The sequence below is a fragment of the Meriones unguiculatus genome, chromosome 17, assembly GCF_030254825.1.
Source record: "Meriones unguiculatus strain TT.TT164.6M chromosome 17, Bangor_MerUng_6.1, whole genome shotgun sequence".
Taxonomy (NCBI): Eukaryota; Metazoa; Chordata; class Mammalia; order Rodentia; family Muridae; genus Meriones; species Meriones unguiculatus.
Window position 1 is genome coordinate 46,450,466 of NC_083364.1, and position 22,176 is coordinate 46,472,641.

At 39.6% G+C, this 22,176-nt stretch overlaps 1 protein-coding gene across 28 annotated transcripts in view; it reads left to right on the forward strand.

Annotated features, from left to right (window-relative positions):
- Zbtb20 (zinc finger and BTB domain containing 20) overlaps positions 1-22,176 on the forward strand; it is a 789,314-nt gene that overhangs the window by 661,380 nt on the left and 105,758 nt on the right. For 3 of the 28 annotated variants that reach the window (XM_060370420.1, XM_060370421.1, XM_060370428.1), the window contains one exon: positions 13,541-13,642. The exons of 19 other annotated variants lie outside the window; for them this stretch is intronic. The gene's annotated coding sequence lies outside the window, so the exon portion shown is untranslated. Of the gene's footprint in view, positions 1-6,219; positions 6,945-11,547; positions 11,710-13,540; positions 13,643-22,176 lie in introns of those variants that run through there. 6 more of the 28 variants (XM_060370427.1, XM_060370438.1, XM_060370418.1 and 3 more) reach the window with 4 other exon arrangements.

Consider the following 22,176-nt stretch of genomic DNA (forward strand, 5'->3'; position numbering starts at 1 on the left):
ACTAAAAGTGCCTGTTGCTCTTACATAGGACCCAAGTTTGGATCTCAGAATACACATGGCAGCCTCAGAGAGTCACAACCTCCAGAGAGTATCTGATGCCTTCTTGTGGCTTCTGTGAGCATCTTCACACATATAGAACTCACGTATAGAACACACAGAGACACATGCACATAAACAAAAGTAAAAAAAAAAAATTAGACTAGAGAGACATGTGAATCAAATAGAAATATGACTGCCAGCCCTCAACAAGTGTCTTTAGATGGATCTTCAATGTGCCCTTTAACTACATTTTTAAAATTTTTAATTATTGTTTTCTTCACAGTTTATTCATTATATATCCCAATTGAAGCCCCCTTCCTCAATTCCCCTAAGTCCCAGACTTCCTCCCTCTTCCACTCATCCCCTTCCCCTAGTTCACTGAAAGGGGGAGTCATCCACTGTTGCCATCTGCCCATAGCTTATCACGTCTCATCAGGAGTGCCTGGATCCTCTTCCTCTGTGGCCTGGGAAGGCCTGCATCATCAGGAGCCAGTGATCAAAGAGCTGAGTTCACGATAGAGGCAGCCCCTGCTTCCCTCACTCAGAGATCTAACTATATTTTTCGAATGCATGGCTTTGTATGGACCTAGAAAGTAGGTCTTACAGCAAAAAGAAGACTCATCTGTGATTTGCCAACCAGGCAATATAATTGATAAAGGCTCTTGTAATGTAAGCCCAGTTTGAATCAACAAAGTAATATATCTGCCAAAATGAATTAAAAAAAAAAAAGAACTAAGAATTTTTCAGTTAAATCGTAAGATAATATCCAGACCAAAGTAGCTGATCGTGCCTGTATTAATTTCCTGGGCTTTTATAACAAATTACCACAAGCCTGATATTTTAATGCCGTGCATATTTATCCTCGTCATAGTTCTGAAAGCTAAAGTTGGAACTTGTTTTACTGGACTAGACTCGGGGCCTTCCTAGAGCTCATTCATTTTGGAAATTCTAGAGAACAGTCAACCTTCTTGCCTTTTCTATCTTCTGAAAGCCTCTGCACTCCTTGGCATATGACCCCTCTCTTCTTCTGCCAGCATGTCAACTGCTCCTCCTACCTCTTTCTTATAAGAACTTGGGACTGTATTTATAGCCTACCTAGGAAATCCCAGATAATCTTTCCATCTTTACAGTGTTGGTTTAATCACATCCACAAGACCCCCTTGGCCATATAAGGAAACCTACATGTTCAGGGAATTAGGACATTGGTGTATTGCAGGGCTATTCATCAATCTGCCTAGCACAGTTCCTTTGCAGTATGGTCATAAGACTAAGTGCATAGTTACCTTTCTCTCAGCATCAGAATTTAAGAATTTATCCAAAAAGACAGAGAGCAGGACTATCCAAGCCAAGACTATGAAAGCCATCTTGCAAACTATGGGCAAAGCAAACACGCAGAGGCACAGGCAAATAGAGTCTCAAAATAAGTGCTTTTCATCAATTGTTTGACCTGACGCTTGTCAGATAAGCCACGTCTACAACTCAGTTTTTCTCTGTTACAGAGAAATTATCTCTGGAAGACCATTTCCTTCTACAATGTCACTTAATTGCATTTTAAAACCAAGGACTTGCTTACCATCTCCAATATTCAGTATGAATTTTGCCCACTTTCTTTTCTAATTCAAAATTCACTTAAGTTTTTAATTTGGAATATGTTTTTAAAGGACCTCTTTCTGTAAAAGCTACTGGTGAGGCTATAAAATAAATAAGTAATATGAGTACCTTCATTGGCTAATTTTTAAATATCCTACTGAATAATAGTATTTGTAGCATCAAATCACTAGTGTTAGTAAGATGCATACCCATTTTATACACTGGAAAAAGGCCCAGATAACATGTTTCATTAAGTACTGTGAAAATATTTGGTACAAACATCTTTTATGGGACGTTGCCGAGTAGTGTGAGTGGCAGTCGTGTGAGACAGTGCAGTAAACAGGCCAAACAAAATGGAAAGGCCTGTTCCTGCAGAGGTTCGTCTGAAAGCAGGAGTAACGACCAGGAAGACAGTCACTGATAGATGACTAGTGCCAGAGAAATGAGGATGGGCTGTTTATTTGCTTATGGTACTTAGGCCTGTTTTCAGATAAGGTCATGGAATTAACCTTTGGTTCTCAAAAGGAAACAGGACTGGCTTGATGCTAATCTTCCTACAGTATTAGGGTCACCCCATAAGCACTGACTTTTAAGTGATGATTCACAGAGGACCACAAGAATCATTTGGAGGAAGTTTATAAGAAGAAAGACTTTGAGAGATGATCCAGAAAAGGTGTGTGAAAGTAAATCAAATTTTGGCATATGCTGAGTTATGGCATTTATTATTATATGCAGAGTATGCATGGAATTTTGAACTAAAAGCTAGAGAAGTGAGGTGGAGAAACTCTCATGCATAGTAAATAAATTAACCCTTTCTGTTTTCCCTATGCCTTACATTGGAGATTTACTCATGTGGGTGCACATCAGTAAAGTGTGGTGTCCCTGTATGAAGCTACTCATTTGTGCATATGACCGAGACACAGGCTTCTGGGAGATTCTTGTGGTAGTGCATGGACATGTCCAGTCTTTCATAGACCAAAACTTCAAGGGGAAAATGAGAGGGCTATGTCTACATTTGACTCTCAAGCTTCTGAACTCATTAAACTAGGCTTTTTCCTGTAATCTGTTTGGAGATTTTATAAAGCAACTGCCAAGTAAGTCAGGGTCTAATGACTGGATTAGTAGCTATTCTAAATGAGATTTATATTGGTATGCTATACATGAAGTATCTACCCCCTTTGTCTACTCTAAAAACATCAGTAATTAGCTGGGTGTGGTGGTACACACCTTTAATCTCAGCACTCAGGAAGACAGAGGCAGGTGGATTGCTGTGAGTTCGAGGTCAGCCTGGTCCAGGTCAGCCAAGGCTACACAGAGAAATCTTGTTTCAAAAAACCAACAAAACAAAACAAAATAAGAATCAAAACTTTCATTGACATATTTATACTAAAAATTTACACATTATAAGAAAATTATTTTATCATAAGCAGGTCATCAACTCTTAAAATATCTACCTATGAAGAAAAAATATATGTATACATGTATGTATTATTGTAATCCTCTCACCAAAGAAATGGTTTAATAATCTGTTTATTTGAGTGCCAAATAAAAATCCTAGCTTCAACTAGTTTTCTTTGTTTTATAATGACTTTCATTCTTTTCCCTATTCATTTCTTTATTATATGTATATTATACACTACGCATTTAGTGTGGAGGGGGAAGCAGCAGCCTAAGTGATTATGCAAACCTTAAATATAACTACATGTTTGTGTGTGTTCATATGCTTTTTAAAAGAGCATGTCTGTGACAGGGAGTGACGGATAGCATTGTCAGGGGAAAAATTAAAGAGACACGATGTAATTATCCAAACTGGAATTAAGCCAATTAATAACCTGTGTGCTAACATTACCCTCAAAGTGCTAAAAATACCATCAGATACTTGAATGCCCTGTGTGGCCATGGTCAGCAAGCTTCACCTCATCCTGTCTCAGCACTGTGCCAGGGCATGTGCGCCCTGGCTTCTGATCAAGGGCTGTGCCTGAGAGGCACCAATGACATCGTCCAAGCTCAGGGGACTCTAAAGTAATGATGATGAGACTTACATTATTTCTAATAAAAATTTGTAAATGGCTTTTATTCATTTGCTGTTCCTTTAACCTACTGGTTCATGCCAGGATATCACTGTTGCTGAGAATGCAGACTTAGGGTCATATTGCCTGTGTTTAATCCCAGCTCTGTTTACAGCTCTGTAACTTAGCAAATTCCATGACCTCACTGTACTTGAGTCTCCTCTGCTATGAAGTGGAGGCACCAGGGTACCTAACTCATAGTATTGCTGTGACAGTAATTTATAATAGACTGCTGAATCCAAAGAAACTGTCCCAGAATATACTGGCTATCGTCTCTTTTGTGAGCCAGGAAGTAAGTGTTTCTTGAACTTGATTTTCTGAGATTTCATAGCTTTCAGATGACCTAACACCTTGTTAGTTTATATTTTAGAAATTTGGGGTTCTAAAGTTCATCAATCTCTGTTGCCAGCCTTATCTAATAGAAGTCTGCATCTTCCATCTTACCTGGTTTTACGTCAGGCTTTGAAAAGAACACACTCAGCACATGTACAGATTATAATTTTGCTTATTTAACCTTCATATTAAGCCTTTCTTAATAACTGCCAGGTAGTTACAAGTCTGTGCTTTCCTTCTATTAATCTTTGCCATCCTCAACTGGGCCAGTAATATCACATATTACAGATGGGAAAACTGAGGCTCTGAACAAAGCTGTGTCTTGTGAAATGCTAATGTTAATGTTATAAATAAATGTTAATGTTATAAAGCTGTTTGCAGCGCAGCTTGTGCTCTTCATACACATATCTTTGTAAACACCTCCCATCCCCTGTCGTATACTTTGAAATTGGTGGAGGATCCACCAATGTCAGAATCAATTCTGTCTCCCTCACCTCCAAAATGGCTGTGGACCTTGTGTTTCTGGCTAGTCACAGCAGCTATTGGTAAAGAGGTCAGTGTGCAAATAAACTAAATCACTTTGGCTATAACTTCTTTCAGATGCCTTGCTCTTGAGTGGGTTCCAGGTGCCTGACATTTCTTTCGGTTTTCTTCTTTCACCCTAAGTAGCACCATCGTTACTGAAGCATGACTGACAGTTTTTGCTTTTATACACGTCATGATTCTTGTTTTAGGACAAGAGGCTTAATCTCTTCAGTAGCATCTGATGGCACTGTTCTTTTTATAAGCACCTCCTCCTTTTAAAACACGCACCCTCAATTTTCTGTTATCAAGAGAGAGCTCTGTACTAAGTGTGATCATGTGTCCCCAAAAGAGATGTAATCAAATTCATGAACAAATAACACAATTGCCCCCTTTTATTTTGGTGGCTTGTTTTCAATTGAAATATATCAGAAAAGTTGCCCATAGCTAATCTTCCAGGTAGAAAAATCTCATTAGTAATTTAAAACTCTGTCATAACCTGAAAGACTCAATCTCTTTTCACCTACACGGTGCCCGTATTTTAGAAATGTGTCGTACGAAAAAGCCACATCTTCTTACATGGTGGCACGTAGCAGATAACGTTCGCCAAGGAGACTGTAAACTCTGGGTGATCAATCCACTGCCTGTGTTCGCTTGAAAATGTAGCACAAGCTGTGCTGTGCTCAGATGGGACCCCATAACGTTACAAGCTCTGGTCTACTCTTAGAGTGAACCAAGAACTTTAATCCCTTGTGCTTAGCATTCATACTGAACCAATAAATTATTTTTCCTCGCATGTAGATGTTTGTTTTTTTTGGGGGGGGGGCAAATAGAGGATTTTGCACTAATTCTTTAGATGGAGGAATCTTTCTATTCTGGAGGCAAGGGTGATTTTCATATCTGTTGAGCCAGAATCTTTTAGGAATTCTAGTGGTTCGGTGAAACAGCTTGCCAGGCTTCTAGAACTGTGGGTGCTATGTTAACACAGTTATTGCCTTTTTGTGATTTATTGCTCTCAGTCTCTGGGCCTCAGTTTTCTCCCTTGCTGATTTAGGGGTGGGAGAGGTTCATCTCTAGGTCTTTTTCCAGCTTTGTATTCTCAGGGTCTGCAAATCGCCTTCAGTGTCTGCCGTAGTCTGCTTTGCCAGCTCTGTTTGTCACAAAGATTAATCCATTTTAACTGTACCTTGGAGTGCACCCGGGAGAGGAGGATGGATGGATTGTTTTGCACCTATTATTGCCTCAGAACTTTTGCCTTTTTAGACAAGAATGTGCCATGCCTAAAATCTGTCTGCCTGTCTGCCCACTGACTTTGTCTGTGCTGATCTCTTGCCATAGTGCCTCTTTCTCCAGCATCCATTTCCCTCCAAGATCTAGATTCGGCATCCGACTGTACCTGTCTTGTTCTCTGCAGCATCTGTCTGCTACACTCCTAGCCCATCGTTAATAAACTTTCAGACATGACACACAAGCACCCAGTATGCTGACACCTGCTTACAAATATCTACGATTCATAAAACTAGGAGAGAAAACTGCATATTTTTTTTTAAAAAAAGACCTTTATCTAGTGCCATTTGTATCTGCACTTTTTGTTTAGTTGTAAGTTTTAATAGTTCCCCCTTTGAGGGTTTGTCAGTACGAGCAGTATTGCTTATCAGAACACACCAACAGTCTTTTTGTAATATTCGCTTTCCCCTCTGGTTCAGCCGAGCCTGCTGACAGATCATTCAAATTCAATTGTTTTATGTCTAAGCCGAACAGCTAATTAAAGTAGGGATGATTAACCTGACTGGCAGTGTCGCTCTCCCTCTCGCGCTCTCTCTCCCTCTCCCTTTCTCTTTCTCCCTCCCTCCTGTTCCAATCAGTCTTTTTCTCACACACTCTCTCTCCTCGGTGTGTCTCTGTCTCTCCCTCTCTCTCCTCCCTCTCTCTTCCTCTCTCTCAGTCTCTCTCTCCCTCCCTCGTTTGCGCTCTCTCTCTCTCTCTCTCTCTCTCTCTCTGTCTCTTGCTCTACTGTTTTTTTTCCTCTCTCTCTCTCTCCTAAACGTGGTCTGCTTGCTGATGGCAGAATGGCACTCGGAGATTTGTGCATTGTGTCTGGTTTCCTACGGGCAGGCTGACCCAGAGCCTCCAGGGACTTATCAATAGACCACTCAGAAGAGACACAGACAGGAGAGAGGAGGAGGGGTGGGGGGGAGAGAGAGAGAATCAATATCAAGAATAGAAGGAGCTCCGAAGCCATTTTTTTTTTAAAGAAGTATCGGGACTTGGGAGAGGGTGACAAAGAAGGTTTTTCAAAGAGGCAGTGGAGGAGGTTCTAATAAATTTGGAAGGAAACAGTTCCCTGTCTTGGGAAAAGGAGAACTCCTGACTGATTAGCATTCACACCAGGTATGAGATGTTCTACCCCTTATCACTGTGTCGCAACCGAGGTGGAAAGGCTTTTTTTTTTTAAGGAGACTGAGGGAGCATGTATTTTGCTGTGTTTGTTGTTGGGGGGTAAGAGGGGCGGCGTGAGAAGCTGTGGGCATTTGTGTATGGGAGCAGGGAGAATGGAAGCAGTACCCGGGGGTGGGAGAGAGTATGGAGTGTGTTACTGTCTTCCCTGTCTTTGTGCACCCCTGGGGGGTACCCAAGTTCATTTCTAGCAGGTGGATTTAGACGGGAGTTACTTAACGCTTGACCGCCAGTTTTGAAAAAAAAAAAAAGAAAGAAAAAAGAAAGAAAAAGAAAAAACGCTGCTTCCTATGTCTGTTAAAAGGAAGCTCCAATTTCTCTCTCTTTCTCTCTCTCTCTCTCTCTCTCTCTCTCTCTCTCTCTCTCTCTCTCTCTCCCTCTTGCTCCCTCTCCCTCACTCCCTCTCTCTCCCTCTCCCCCATCTCTCTTCCCCTCTCTCTTCTTTTTTTCCTCTTCTAACCAGACAGCGGGAGGGTTCCTGGCTCCCAGCCAGCCCAAAAGCCTCTAAGTGTTTTGCACTTGTTTCAGGGAGTAGCTGCCCGGGGATTTTTCAGCATTTTCACTGGAGAACAAAGAGTTCTTTACAAAGAGGGGGGGGGTTAATGTCTGATATATGTTTCTCTATTTTTATTAGTTTTTTTTTTTCCTAAAAAAGAAAGAGACAGGAACAGAACATTACTCTATAAAGACACAAAGACATTCAAAAGAAACCTAGTTATCTTTTCTCTCCATCACCCCTACATATATACATGAAAAATTAAAAGGAATGACTAATTAAGTTGGCTGTGTTGCTCTTTTCTCCTCTTCTAGTCTTTCTAAATTCAACTGTTCCTCTGCTCACTCTGCTGTTCTTTCCTACTTGCAGTAAAAGTTACTCAGGATGCATCTCCTCTTAGCATGTCTGTACCGTTTTTGTGTCCCTGAAATCTTGTAGAAGAAAGCGTAAGAGTCCATCAAATAATCAATTTAGCGGCAAGAACATCCTCTACTTTTGCCACTTGGGTAAAAAGTTAATTACGGAATTTGAGCTCCCAAAATACCAATGGGGTCCATCAGCTCATTTGCTCTCCCAAGTTTTTGCATCCATCTGTTTAAAGAGCATCACTTGTGTCACTTGTCAGTTATAAAGAAAAGGTAGTAAGGGAGTAGATGTTTATCTTTATATTTTGTTCCTATGACATAAATGGACCAGCCTCCCAGAGAGATTATTTGTCCCATCTATGATATATTAGTTCAAGCAAAATATAGTCTAGACGGAGGTTTTTCAACAATTCTGATTGCCACATAGCTTTGTATTCTTTTTGATGTTTTGCCTATGCGTGTGTATTTCCACTCTAAATTTGTGTTTGTAGCAAACATTCCAGAATGCTTATCATTTTCATATTAATCCTCTAACAAAAGCAAAGAGGAATCAGGACGTGAACTGTGTGTGCAAAGTGTAGTAAACTGTTTTATTTTTAATACATGCTGTATACACTTTATATTTTATACTAATATCCTTGAATTATAATCCCAGGGAAATGCTTTCTTTCTGAAAGTTCTACTCTTAATGCGTTTACATTTTGAGTGTCATTTGGTAATCTTTTGAAGGTACGTAATGGACACTAAACTGAGCAAAGGGGAAGTAGCCACAGGCGCCACCACCAAAACCTGCAAACACAGCCCAGGCTGAGCACAAACTGCACACAACTGTGGCTCAGAAGGAAGCAACTACAGCAGTTGTTCACGAGTCAGAAACTCCTTCTCTCTTCCTCCCATTTATGGAAAAATAAAATTTATTCATTATCCCTGAGGGTAGGCACTATAAGAAAAACTACAGGCAAATACATTTTCCCATATTCGCGAAATGTGTGTGTCTATCTGTGATTCTTGAGGGCACCGTGCTTATGGGGCAGAGGGCAACGCCTCACTAGTCAGTGCTCCTGGCTGGGAAGTCTCAGTGCCTTGTGTTTGAAGTAACTTGATAACAAGGAGTCTTTTGGGGAACCCGTCTATGTGTGAGCTCCTTCAGTAATGACCCTCAAATTAAACCTGGCACTGGGTGGCCAAGCTAGCACTTGACCTCACCCTCACAGGAGGATACTAGAAGTAGAGGAAGTTTGGGCAAATCCAGTATTTCTAGGGTAGGTCACTCGTTACCGTTACATGTTTTCTTGAGGAAAATTCTTGAATTATACTCAGATGTCTATATTTTTGTAGAATTTTTAATGCTTTTAATAGTGCTTAAGGAGTGAACAATCCTAAAATGAAAGTCAGTTGTCAAAAATAAAAGAAACTAAGTCTTTAAAAAGTTTTAGATTGAAGGCAAAAGATTTTGTTGCTTGGGGTTTTTAGGGGTTTGTTGTTGCTGTTGTTGTTGTTTTCCTGTATTTGATTGCCCCTACCCACACTTTGCTTGGCTTCTTCCTTCCTTCCTTCCTTCCTTCCTTCCTTCCTTCCTTCCTTCATTTCTTCCTTCCTTCCTTCTTTCCTTCCTTCCTTCCTTCCTTCCTTCATTCCTTCCTTCCTTCCTTCCTTTCTTTTTCTTTCCTTTCCCCTTTTGACCCCTTTTGTTGTGGCAGCTGTTGTAAATATGCAGCTGCATATTTTGGGTTGTGTGTGTCTCTCCTCTCCCGCCCTTCTTCGTTCACTCTCTCTGGCTTTTGATGTGACCAGAGTGTTTTTTGAGAGGGACAGAGGGAGGACTAGGACGGACGGGGCTCTTGCTGAGAGCAGCAGTGGCTCCCCTTGATCCAACTCAGGCAGCAACCATCAGCTAGCTGTGCTGTGAAAGTACAGTGAGAGGTGATAGCTGTCATTCTGGGATTCTTCGTAGATCTGACCTGAGAGTAACACATTCACAGTCGAGGAGAAAGGGGAAAAAATAGAGGAGGAGGAAAGAAAAGCTCTTTGAGCTGGAATACACTGGCCCTTTCTTCCTGGAGGCAATCCGCTCTGGTTCTTGGCGACGCGTCCTGCACTATCAGATATCATATGACTTTTTATTTAGATTTCTTTCTGGAGAATGGCCTGTTAGAACTCTGTTTGTTTTCTTTTATTTAATTTCCTTCTCCGTTCACCCGCTAGTTTTGTGTATCTGCGTGTCAGAGTGTGTGCATGCATGCATATGTGTGTGCAATTTTTATCCTTGTTTTTGTTCTGTTGATCTGATGCTTTATTTAAGGACAAAGCTTTAATTATTTCAGTGTAGTGGTTTAATCATTTGCCAAAAAGAAAACCTCATTCCAGGCTTTTTTGGGGGGTCCATTTTTAAACACATCCACTAACACAGGAGGCTGCAGCTCCTAATGCCTGCTGGTCAGACCTTGGCCTGCTCCCTCACCTTCATTTACCCCTCCTCCTCAGCAGCCTGCACAGCAGTGTAAGTTAGGAAACACCTGTGCAGAGTTCCGAGGGAAATAAAAGTAGAGGCAACTTCTTCAAATCTGCACTCCTGGTTTCACTTTAATAAACTTTTTTTTTTTCAATCCTTGATTTTTTTTTTTTTTTGGCACCCTCTGCTGAGCTTGAAAACATCAGAGACAGTTAAGAATATGTCTGTGGAGCTTTTGTGAGGCCAGCTGAGCACCACTGGAAAGTGGAGCAGGAGTTGCAACCCATTCAGAGACTTAAGAATTAAGTAAGAGGTTTAAATAAGGTCTTTGAGATCTGTGGGCTGTTCGTTCCGAGTGTGGTGATAGGTGGTAAATGGGATATTTAGGGTGTGCAAGGCAGAGAAAGAGAAATTCTCAAACAGGAGAGAGACAGGCATTTTTGATGCAATTAGTGCTTTTAAACCTTAACTCCATCAAAATTTCATTTTATATATCTCAAAATTTAACTGACCGATGTGTGACCAACTACCTTTCCACACTTGCTATGAAAAGCAATTATACTGACAATTATTGCTGGATTTACTCTAAAATTTGGCCTATTTCTTTTTTAGTTTTGAAGAGTTCATATTTTAGCTAGAAAAAAAAAAAGCCTAACTTCTCTCGATATGCAAAGGTTATCTATTCATTATTCTTGCCATACAGAACATACTGGATCCTGATTGTGTGTGCGTATTTTTGTGTTGCAACACACAAGACTGCCTTAAAGATTCAGGTGACCGCTATATGCTTAAGATCTGTAGTTTCTGGTTTCTTGTTACTTGCTCTGAAATTATTTTTCATGAACCTTTAATGTGCAATGTCTTTTTATAAGCAATGGTGAATTCTGTTGAAACTTGAAGAGAAATTTATTCCACCCCTTTAAGCGTACCCAAAAGGGAAGGGAAAACTATTCTCCTTCGGCTCAAAAAAAAAAAAAAAAAAAAAAAAAATTTTTTTTTTTTTTTTAGAAACCTTTTTCCCCAACAGAAAACTCCAAAACAGCTCTGTCTCAGAACGTTAAACTTGGCATGGGTAAGAAATATGAGTTTTGCTTTGTTTGAGGAAATTTGTTTTTGAGAAAACAATGTTATAAATATTTTTAAATTGCCTGCTGAGCATGCGCTGTCTTTGACTTTATTCATAGTTTTAAATACACACCAATGCAATCTTCTGAATGGCCACAGGTAAGGCTGTCGGTTTGTGGGATTCTTCTGTGAGGCACCTTCAGTGAGTCTCCTCAGTTTTCCAGAAGGGAAAGGGGCAGGAGCTGAGTTCAGAGCTGGATGCCCTTCTAACTATCATAGAGAAAGTGAATTGCCCACTCAGGCTTGCACACTGTACTTAGGGTAAGTACTGTTCAACTTTTCTTTCCTGTACGAGTTGCCTGCCTTAACTTTCTGGCTTATTACTAGCAGAGTAAACGGAGAAAAAAATTAACTCAAAGAGGAATTTGACTGAAACAGAAGATTTGCAGATTTTTAAGGGCATCTATTGTGCATAAATTTAGGGATACATGAATTTGCCAGTAACATTTTAGCAGCTCAGTGCTTACAGAGCAGAGATGTGCTAGTCTGAACATGTCTGATCTCATCTGGAATCGAAAGCTAAATCTAGGTGGGCCTGTAATAATACCAGAAAAGGAACACATGTATCTTTTGTGCAGGCTTTTTTTTTTTTTTTTAACCAGCCTTCCAAAGGCAAATGACAAAAGAAGTGAATTCTCTTTTTGCTTAGTTGGTCCTGTAGCTTCCTCCTGCAGACACATAATCAGGTGTTGTTGGTTTGTCGTCATTGATGCTGAATTGCAGTCTCTCCACTGTGATGGACACACTTCTCATTTTCCAGAAAGCTTTATCTCCGTAACTCGGTTCGATATTGCCTCATGTAGCCATCTCTCTCAGGTCTGCAATGTCCCTCTCAAGCTTTGCAATTCTGATTGATTCTTTCTGTTTGTTATAGTTATGGTGAAGATATTTTTTTAATTTTGGGGACCTTTGTAACTATTCGGACAAGTTATCCTCTAAGATAAAATTTCTCATACTTATTTGTGACTCAGAAGTGAACTTGTCTTGAAAAGATTTGTAAAATATCTAATTAACCATTTGAGTTTTGTTGTTGTTTTGTTTTTATATTTTTGTTTTATGAATTAAAAATGTTATAATAAATGTAAATGATTGGTTTTTAACAAAGTACATTTTGATATGCAGTGCTTTTCTTTATGTGCTTTAAGATCAAATTTTAAAATTCTGTGTATTAGAAAGAAATACTAAGAAGCCTATAGGTAGCCTACTGATATTTTCAATACCCAGTTTGAAGTAATTCAGAATTTTAATTCTCATTCGACATGTTTCCTTTCATTGCCAATCATTATTACTTTATGTAGGTGTGTGTGTGTGTGTATGTATATGTGTGTGTGTTTATCCAGGTATATATAAACATATATGAATGCATACTTGCACATACAGCAAAAGATACATGAAGCCACTTAACATTTACATTAATTCTGTTTTTACATAAAAGAACTAGTAAACTTTTGTTATTTATCATTTTTCTGTAATTTAAAAATCTAATAAACTGTTGGCTCTCTCTGTGTGATATGCTTACATGCATCTATTTATATTCCCATGAATTACCTTAGTTAGTATTCCATAGTTCTTACACACTCCTGCATTTCATGCACCTGCATTAATGCTGAAGTTTAATCAGAGACCGCTTGCTGTGTTCTGTATCTGTTAGTGTGTTAACAAGTGGTTTTTTTGTTTTGTTTTTTATTTTTTTATCCCTTTCTAATCTAGTAGACTATGTTTCTGTATGTCATGGTATTATGAGGAAGAAACTTCTAAACCTGTGATCTAGAAAGCTTTCAAGGAAACAGGAGATCTAAACTTTACCTTGCCCCTCCTGGGTCCGTTTGTCCATACTACACCATCACAACCCTGAAAAAAAATGGCAATAAGAAGTATGACATGATAATTTTTCTGATCACAGAACTAGAAACTTCCAAAGAAAATTGTGGCATATGTAGGAAAATGCCAAGACCTTCTCCAGTGAAATCAGCTGTTTTATGGGTTTTTTTTTTTTTTTTTGGTTTTTTTTTTTGTTTTGTTTGTTTTTTTGTCCTTTTAAATTTTGTTTGTGACTTTTTTGGCTTGCTGAAGCATTTCCCTATAATCTTAGGAAGCCACAGCAAATTCCCAATGCCACAGCTACACTGTTCAGCCAAGGAGAACCCAGAGAGCTGATCCTGGAAGCTGTAGCCTTTCTCAGCAATCATACAAGGTAGGAGGAGTAAAAAGGCTACCCTTTTCTTTGCATTTTCCGAGTTTATTCAACCTGCCAGGGATAGAGATTTTCTTCATGCATCTTTTCTTCACCTACCTAAAGCTTTTTCTTCAATGCCAGTGACTTTCTGTTGCTTCCAAGAAATGGTTCATATGGCAAAGCATCCCGTATTTGTTTTATATTGAAACATGGCAAGCTTTGAAAACTAGGAAGGACAAAGGGAAGGGGTCTTAGGGCAACAGCGAAATATCCAAAAGAGCATTTGATTCACAGCTTGTTTTAGATGGTCCTGTCTCTGACTTATCTCTTCTGTCCAGGGCTTCTAAGTGTTAAAGTAATGAAGAGGATAACTGCAGGGTACAAACTGTGATCTAACTGATGCAGTAGATGGAGCTCTTCCCCCTAAGTCTGTATTTAAATTAACGTCCCACTGCAGTTTGTGGGACTCTCTGTTGTAAGGTGTGCCATGATACACACATAAAATCAAAGCCCGTATAGCTGGAGGAAGAGATTTCCTGGCACTTTTTAAAGACAGAAATCATTTTTCAGAAACACAAAACTGCAGGGGAGCAGTAAGGAGAGCGTGGGAAGTGAAGTTTACCTATCTAAATTTCTCCCTGTGGTTCTTGATAATCCTCAGTGCGAAGTGAAAGCCGAACAGTTTTTATACTAGAGACTGGTACTAGAAACCTAGAAAAATATATAGCATGTACAGGGTTTCACTGTGTTCGTGACAAGCCTTTCAAGCTATTTGAACAGTACCGCTCTCCTTTCATTTGACTCCGCAAAGGAATCTTAATGCTGTGATGCAATTGTTTCATCTAGTTAGTCTAGAGAATCTGGCTGAAGTGCTACAAATTCTGAATTGTGACAGCACCGTGGATGGCAAGGCAGATTTGTAAGGTGCCTTTGTAGGAGCAAAAGAAAACTTCAACAATGACTGAAAATAGACCTCTAGTGTCTGTTTTAATATAGAAAGAAATACTTGTTTATTTCTTTTTACACTAAACAAAATGAGTAATTGCCACAGCATTCTTGTCAGTTTGTATTGTCTTCGGTACCAATAATAAGTTTGGTCATTGTCCTTCTCTGGTGCCAGGAGGTGAAGTATCTGTATGCAAGATATAATAAATTACCTCCCTTGGTCTGATGTCTTCACACAGATTGGAGGTATTATTGAGTATCTCTTGTTAAATCTCGATAAGATCATTTGGCCAAAATAGAACTGCATTGGCCCTACTACCAAAAGAAATAGCAGTTTTAAAAGACTTGGATTTCCTTTGCACACCACGTGTCTGAGTTTGATACAGTCCAGGAAAATAGAGAGGATGAGACAAAATTATTCCTAAGCAGCCGCCGTAGGCCAAACACTGAAACAGTGCCAACCGGGACCAATCAGGCGGGCTGCTCAGAAGATGTGTGCTTTGCTGAGCACTTCTGTGAAGAGGAGAGGGAGGAGGCCCTTAAAACTGCATTCAGATGAACGAGTCTTCACTAATTTCAGCAAAGTCCATGGTAGCGAATTCAGCCACTTTTTGCCTCTGTAAAGTAGAACATGGGAGTTTCCCTGGCCAGCTGAGGCCCCCTTGGTGTTATGCTCCTACATCTTCTGAACAAAAGTATCTTTCTCAGTTTAAACAAGTGAAAAACTTCTCACAGAGAGCAAAGAATAAAATTAATGGAAACTCAAAATCAATTCCAAACCCATTTCTGGCATGATGAGAATAACATTTGTGCTGTGTTTAAAGCAGTTTAACACAAGAAAATGATAAAATGATCAATAGACTTAAAGCCAAAAATAACCAGGAGAGAACAATCTGCAATCCATTCCCAGTCCTGAAACTCTACACTTTAGATTAAACATGAAAATAAATGAATATATCTTTTATAAAGTGGCACTGTGAGCCGTATAACATAAACAGCAATGATGAGATACCAGCTAACAAGTGTACTATTTAAGCTGTGTTTTTAGAGTTTAGGATAAACATTTCTGGAGCTAAACTGTTGTGCATTTATTTGTATGTATGCACATACCATGACCATAAAAAGAACAAAAGTTAAAAGATATGTGCATTGCCTGTGAAGTACATTGTCACTCTATAATCTTCATACTATAAAAGCAAAAAAAAAAAAAAATTCAGGCTTTGAGTAAAGCAAAAGAACATTTTAGGCTATATCAGAAAGTCAGTGAATGGTCAGTGTGCATCAGACTTAGTATTTCTTTTAAAGATACTTAGATCTTCCTTAATTCGTTAAAGTCAATGCATTCATAGATACATATTATACATATTTTATATCTATTGCTTTAATAGATTACTCTGAAGGACTAAGTTAACATTAATAAACGTTGAACCTGTGGATTCAAGGTCAATGAAATGCCACTATCCGAACTTAAAAAAATTCTCTCTAGTCTTAAGATTTTGCTCCCAATTAACAATCTTTTATCACTATATCAGAGTCATTTGACTGGCAGGATATTTATTGATCATGTAAAATGACATATCTAGTTGAAACCTAGCTGAAGAAATTAAAGACAACAAAGTTTCAGACACATTGAATATGTTGAACTAAGGTGCAGTGGGAATGATGATAATTCTAACAAGCACCATGACAAATGTAACGACAGCGAAGCATGTGTGATTACAATCAGTAAGAATGAACTGAGTGAGCCAGGTCAGAAGAGTGAGACTGGAGAGTGTGATGGGGTGGGGACTAATGACTAGCTATTGGAGATATTTAAAGCTTGTGGCTGGAATTAACAGATATGGAAAAGAAGAGTCAATCAATTTTTAAAGTGGATAGAGAGGCACTATTTTTCCTATAGAGTATAATCAATGACAGAACTCAACTCTTCCAGGGAATTACAGTAACATCATAAGCTTCACTTGTCCAGTGAGATAATAGTTGTGAAAAGCCGCTGTGCGCATATGTTTAAAGAGCTATAGGAGTGTGACTGCTAGAAGAAGTTGCTGAGCTATTGCTTGAAGGTAACAAGCTCGGTTTTAAATGACCACAAAGCAAATATTATCATTATAGAATCAGAATCACATCTCAAAGAACGAAGGAACCTAAGGTATCTCAGTGAAAGAATGTTGGATTATCTGATGCAATACCAGGGGCCTAATAGAGTTGTATCTGGGATTAAGCCACTAACTTTTCCAATAAGGAAGATTTCACACAGCAGAGTGGCAAGTTGTTCTTACAATGAGAAAGATAAATTGGGACATGAAGGAAAAGTTTCCTGACCACTGTGTACTCCTGCCCCAAACAGATCTGCAGAGCTAGGGAAGGATCAATATTCCCGAAGGAACTAAAGAAGAGATTCAAGGCACCAAGCCTTCCAGGTCCCTATCTTGGTGCCAGTAACCTCACCTTAAACAGGGCAGGAGCGGGGCTGTGTGGTGAGGGTACTTCTGTGTTCTGGAAGATGATGGAATATGGAAGAGTCCTAGGGGCTCTCTCGAGCTTACACTACTCCCCTGCTCCCCCCCCCCAAAAAAAAAAAAAAAAAAAAAAAAAAACAAGAAAAGGAGAAGATGAAAAGGAGAGAGAAGGGAGGAAAGAAGTACAAAGTCACAACTTTCTTTTCAAAAGAAGTCGACCTTCCTCCCTAGGAATCTGCTTAAGACTCCTGCATTTGAATATCAGTTGGAGTTCTAATCAGGCAGTGCCGACTCACTGAGCTGACAGACACATACTAGAGCTGGACTCCTCCTTGTCTCCTAAACATGCTCCATATTTTCTCATCCTTTTCTCCTCAGAATCCCAAATAAGAGCAACTTCTCCCTCGTTGTTTATATGACACAATGTATATTTTACTGACCCTTGTCATCTTGTTTCACAGATAAGTTCCTAGTTCCCAGTGTGTAAAGTAGACAATTCTATATAATTTAGGGCAATATACATAATTTTATTGGGCCTCATTTTCCATATTTGTAAACAGGAAAAGAGTGACCACCTTGCCTGGATATTATAAAGATTTTAGGAAATGTCATCTCTAAAGTGTTTAGCCTAACAAGTAGCCCATGATTACTACTCAATATCAATTTCATTACTACTGTCACTAAAACTGTCCTAATTCTAGGGTTTTCTAATAAAACCTATATCTAGGTTTTTCCCTATTAATATAGTCCTTAAAATCATAAGTTGAGTTCAGTATCTTATTGGTCAATTACAAAATGATTTTAGAATAATAGAATCTGGTTTAAAATGTATAGAATCTCCTTAAACAAACCCGAATTGTGCCTGTTCCTTCCTCACAAACCTTAAATTCTCTCCTGGAGGTTTAGTACAGTGGTGATCATGGCCAGTTCCAGCTTCAAGTACACCATAAAAGACGTGAGTGTGGCTCGCTGTGGAGTCTTAGTGTCATGTCATCTCTCAGGTTCCCCACGGGCCCTTGGCCACTTAGGACGGCTCTTTGCAGCATCCCCAAAGTGTCGACTTGTATTCCTGGTTTATGTGATTAATGAGCTTCTTACAGCTCTGTCTGTAACTTGAACTAGAAACTTTCGCTTTGGAGAGCAGGTCAAGATCTCAAATTCCAGTTTGGTTGCATCTGTTATAAGCCAATTGTGTATTCATTACATTTATAGATTCCCTCTTCAGCAATATACTTTCACAGCCATTGAGAGCACCTGACTCCGTGCCGAATGTCCCTGGATTTTACTTTGGAGACCTGAAAATACAGCAGTGAGGCTTGGTGAAGGCTAGCTGTCATCTTTGGCATTTTCTTCCCTGCACGATCTAATTTCTGCTAGATTTGGAGAAGAGGAAAGTAGGGAAATTTTAATTGTCCAAAGTGTGGCATTGTAATTCTCTATTAATGAGATTTATGGTCAGTATAGGTTTTGTACACATTGTTGTTTTTCCAAAGATGTAATCACATATTTTGCAAGGGAAAAAACCCACTAAAAACAGAAAAATGATTTTTAAAAATTGAAGCATATAAAGACAGAGTTAGAACTAACAGTAAATGCAAGGGTTCAGCTGTAGGAAGGGCAGCATCCAAGGGAAGCAAAGTACATATGATGTTGGTCCTTCAAGGTGCTGGTGAGAAAGCACAGTAGATAATGTGGGCATGCAATGATGGGTTGACAGCAGGGTATGCCAGGTCAGGAAAGCTGCCTTTTAATTCCCCATCACTCCACTTCTGTGCAAATGAGCTGGTATTTGTGAGGGAAACAGGGTCACATTTAGGAGAACTGGTAATTCACTGAAGGACTTTGACTTTGCCAGAGTAATACTGTTGGCATCAAAAGAAAAAAGTTTTGCAGATTTCTGTATGTGCACTTGCTGTTACTGGTGTTCCTGGTGGGTGGCTGAATCATCCTGATGGCATTCAACAGGAACCAGCTGCTGAGAATATGAAAATGCATGCATTTATTCCTCTAGAGAGACAGGAGCATCTGCAAAGTCTTCCCATCTTGATAGTACAGATAATCCCAGGGCGCACTCTCTAGTAGCTTTTTTGTTTTTTTAGTTTTTTTTTTTTTCTTTTTTTCTTTTTTCCTGGAGACAGGGTTTCTCTGTGTAGCTTTGGCTGTCCTAGATATGCTTTGTAGACCAGGCTGGCCTCCAATGCACAGAGACTCACCTGCTTCAGCTTCCCTGAGTGCTGGGATTACAGGCATGCACCACTGTGCCTGGCTTACTCTCCAGTAGTTTTAACTCTATTCATTTGCCCATCTTCTCTTCACCCTGAGTCCTAACTACAGCTTCTGGCATATTTGAGTCCTGAATCTACACCAGGTTGCAGAGTCAAACGTGAACATTTAGCCAAGAACTCAGGCTTTGCCTTGAACTGCAGCCTCAAGGGGAGAAATGGCATTCTGTTTTCTTGGCCGGCCTGTCTGAAGACTCAGGCACGGTCAGCCTTTTACTAGGTAAAGTCAGCTACTCTTCCAGTCGCACACCCTCACCAGAATATAGGCTCTTGAGCTTTCCTTTCTACTTATAAAACCTGTGAATCCTCTGTTTTCCTGTGTACTTGTTGTTTTATTTTATTTTGTAATTATTGGTGGGTTTTAGCTTAGGTTTTGGTTTTGGTTTTGGTTTTTGAGCTAGTATCAACAATTGATGGAAAGGAAAGTGCAAAGAGAAGGTCTGCACTCCGTAACCTCCTAAGTCTTTCCCATCTCTAATATTTATGAATAATGTATTGAACCGATGGAAAAATGTTGAATATGTTCATTATGAATTATATTCATCAGTGTGATGCCTGGAATATAAAAGAGCAAAGCAGTTGCCGTGTAACTGCTTCCTTACAATACTTGCTCTGGTACAACAGAGCACTGTACCTTTCCTAGTCCACCGTGTACCGTCCCCAAATGCATGCACCGCATGTCTGAGCAGTAACTGCAGAGGGGGTACCTGATGGGGTGACAGACAGCCAAGGTTCAGATGCATTCGGAGTAGAGTCGAGTCCTGAACAGAAGCGGCTGTGGAGAGGGATTGATAGGGCAGTGTCCTTTGAAAGGAATCACTTTCACAGAGCAGACATTGCTCCCATGTGTCATGATGTAGAGAATGTTACAGATGTGAATCAGGAAAGAGATTCACAATCTTGATCTTGATTTTTTTTTCAAATTAGTATGAATAATGAATTTGTTGCCATTTTGAAATAAACAAGGAAGAATGGAAAATTCATAATTAAGTATTTATTAGGTGTAACATGAACATTCATTCTGTGCTTTTTCTCTACTGTTTTTACTTCATTGTTACATTACGTTTAGGATTTATTTTTTTAACAACTGTATTTCCTAAGCACTCACTGGATGTCATTACCAGACACTGACCAGCAACATGTCAGCAGGCAAGAAACTGGGGTGTTTTTTAGGAAGACAGATAACCAACAGAAGAGATCACAGAGTGTTAACATCACACTACCCTCATGAGGGTAGAGCCAACATACACTGTGTAAGGTCAGGGACTAGTCGGGCGCAGCACAGTTGAGGACATTTCCGGGTTAAAGCAGTTTGGAGCAAAGGCAGAACATGAGCTCTAGCCTTTCCTGGACTCTCAGTATAACAGCCTACCTCAGAGAAATCTGTGCCTCCTCCTTTGTCACCTCAGAGCTCTGAGGAGAGGAGAGTCCAGTGCATCGCTGGAAACAGCATTGACCTTACAAGGACCATTACCTCAAACAAAGTATCCCCGCATTATTTATAATTATACATTTTAGAGAGTTCTTTCTTTCCTGTGGTCTCTTCAAAGCTAAAACTCATAATAACTCATAAAGCAAGCATAAACTTAAGAACAAACACAATTACCAATAGTTTATAAAATCTCAAAGAGGGAAAACGAAAGAGGGGGTGAGAAAAATAGTAAAACATACTTGCAGAAAAATTATATCGTCCAACGTTTGCATCAGGTCAGGAGAAATAATAATGGTGCTTTAACTGTAGAGTAGCATGACAGAGGAGCCAGAATGGTAGCATTTCCCCAGCCCTGCCCTTCCTGTTCATGGAAGAGTATATTTGTCGAACAGAAAGCTGTCTGTCCTCATCTACCTCCCAGCAGTATGGCTAAGGCTAATGGTGCACACATATAGAAATGTACATATTATAGCTTTTTGTTTATTGCAGGGAAGAATCATTTTAAAATAAATGAACCAGGGCTTTGTTTATGTGTCTGTGGTGAAGGTCAGTCACTTTTTTTAATATAAATTTTAAGACCACTTCTGCTAATTACCAATTGCTAAAACACTTGAAAATGATGAGTGAGCCTCTCTCACCTCAACAAAACAGGTTTTTGAAAGTAGTCGTCAGTATAATGGTCCAAACATGTCTCACTAGACTAAAGAATCCTAGTGGCCTTGCTGAACACAGCATAAACTCATTAGGCAAAAATAAAAGACAAGCTTTGTCACCAGATAGCTTTGAAAATCTTAAATTGGGGACATAGCCGTTGATTTGGTACCAAAGTATAATCGTGGCTGTAGAAGTAAGCTAGTTGTGATAGGCTGTACCCAGGTATGACATAGCCTTTGCCTTCTGAAACTTTCAGTAGCTGTGATTACCCACAAGAGACCTGCACAAGATTGGGACCATTAACTTTGCCTCATGGAAAAAAGGAGAGGTTCACAATACTGTACTCCTCCCCAGGGATTGATGGGCAGTTGACAGTTCTGGGCACCCCATCCCTTGCTGAGAATGTATGGACAGTCAACAGTTGTTGGGAATGTGGCATTTTCTTCAGTGAAGTAGCCACTTCGAAGTTGCCCGTGCTTTTGTAAGTAACCCTAGTTACTACATGTACCAAGCTAGACTTGAGTGAAATACAGTCTTTGGTTTGTCATTGATGCCCTTTCTGAGGTGAATAGATATTTGATCATTTCACCAGGAAAAGTTCAGATGACATGTTTTAGAAAATGAGACAAGGCCATCTATAGAAAGAACAGGAGTAGTCACCGTTGCATACCAACATCTGTCAAAGTTGTGGGTCTGTCTCAAAAACAGTCAGGCTCACTATATGTAAGGCTCCTAAATGGCTGGGAAAGAGGCTGTGTTCATCATACTCTGTACAGCAAT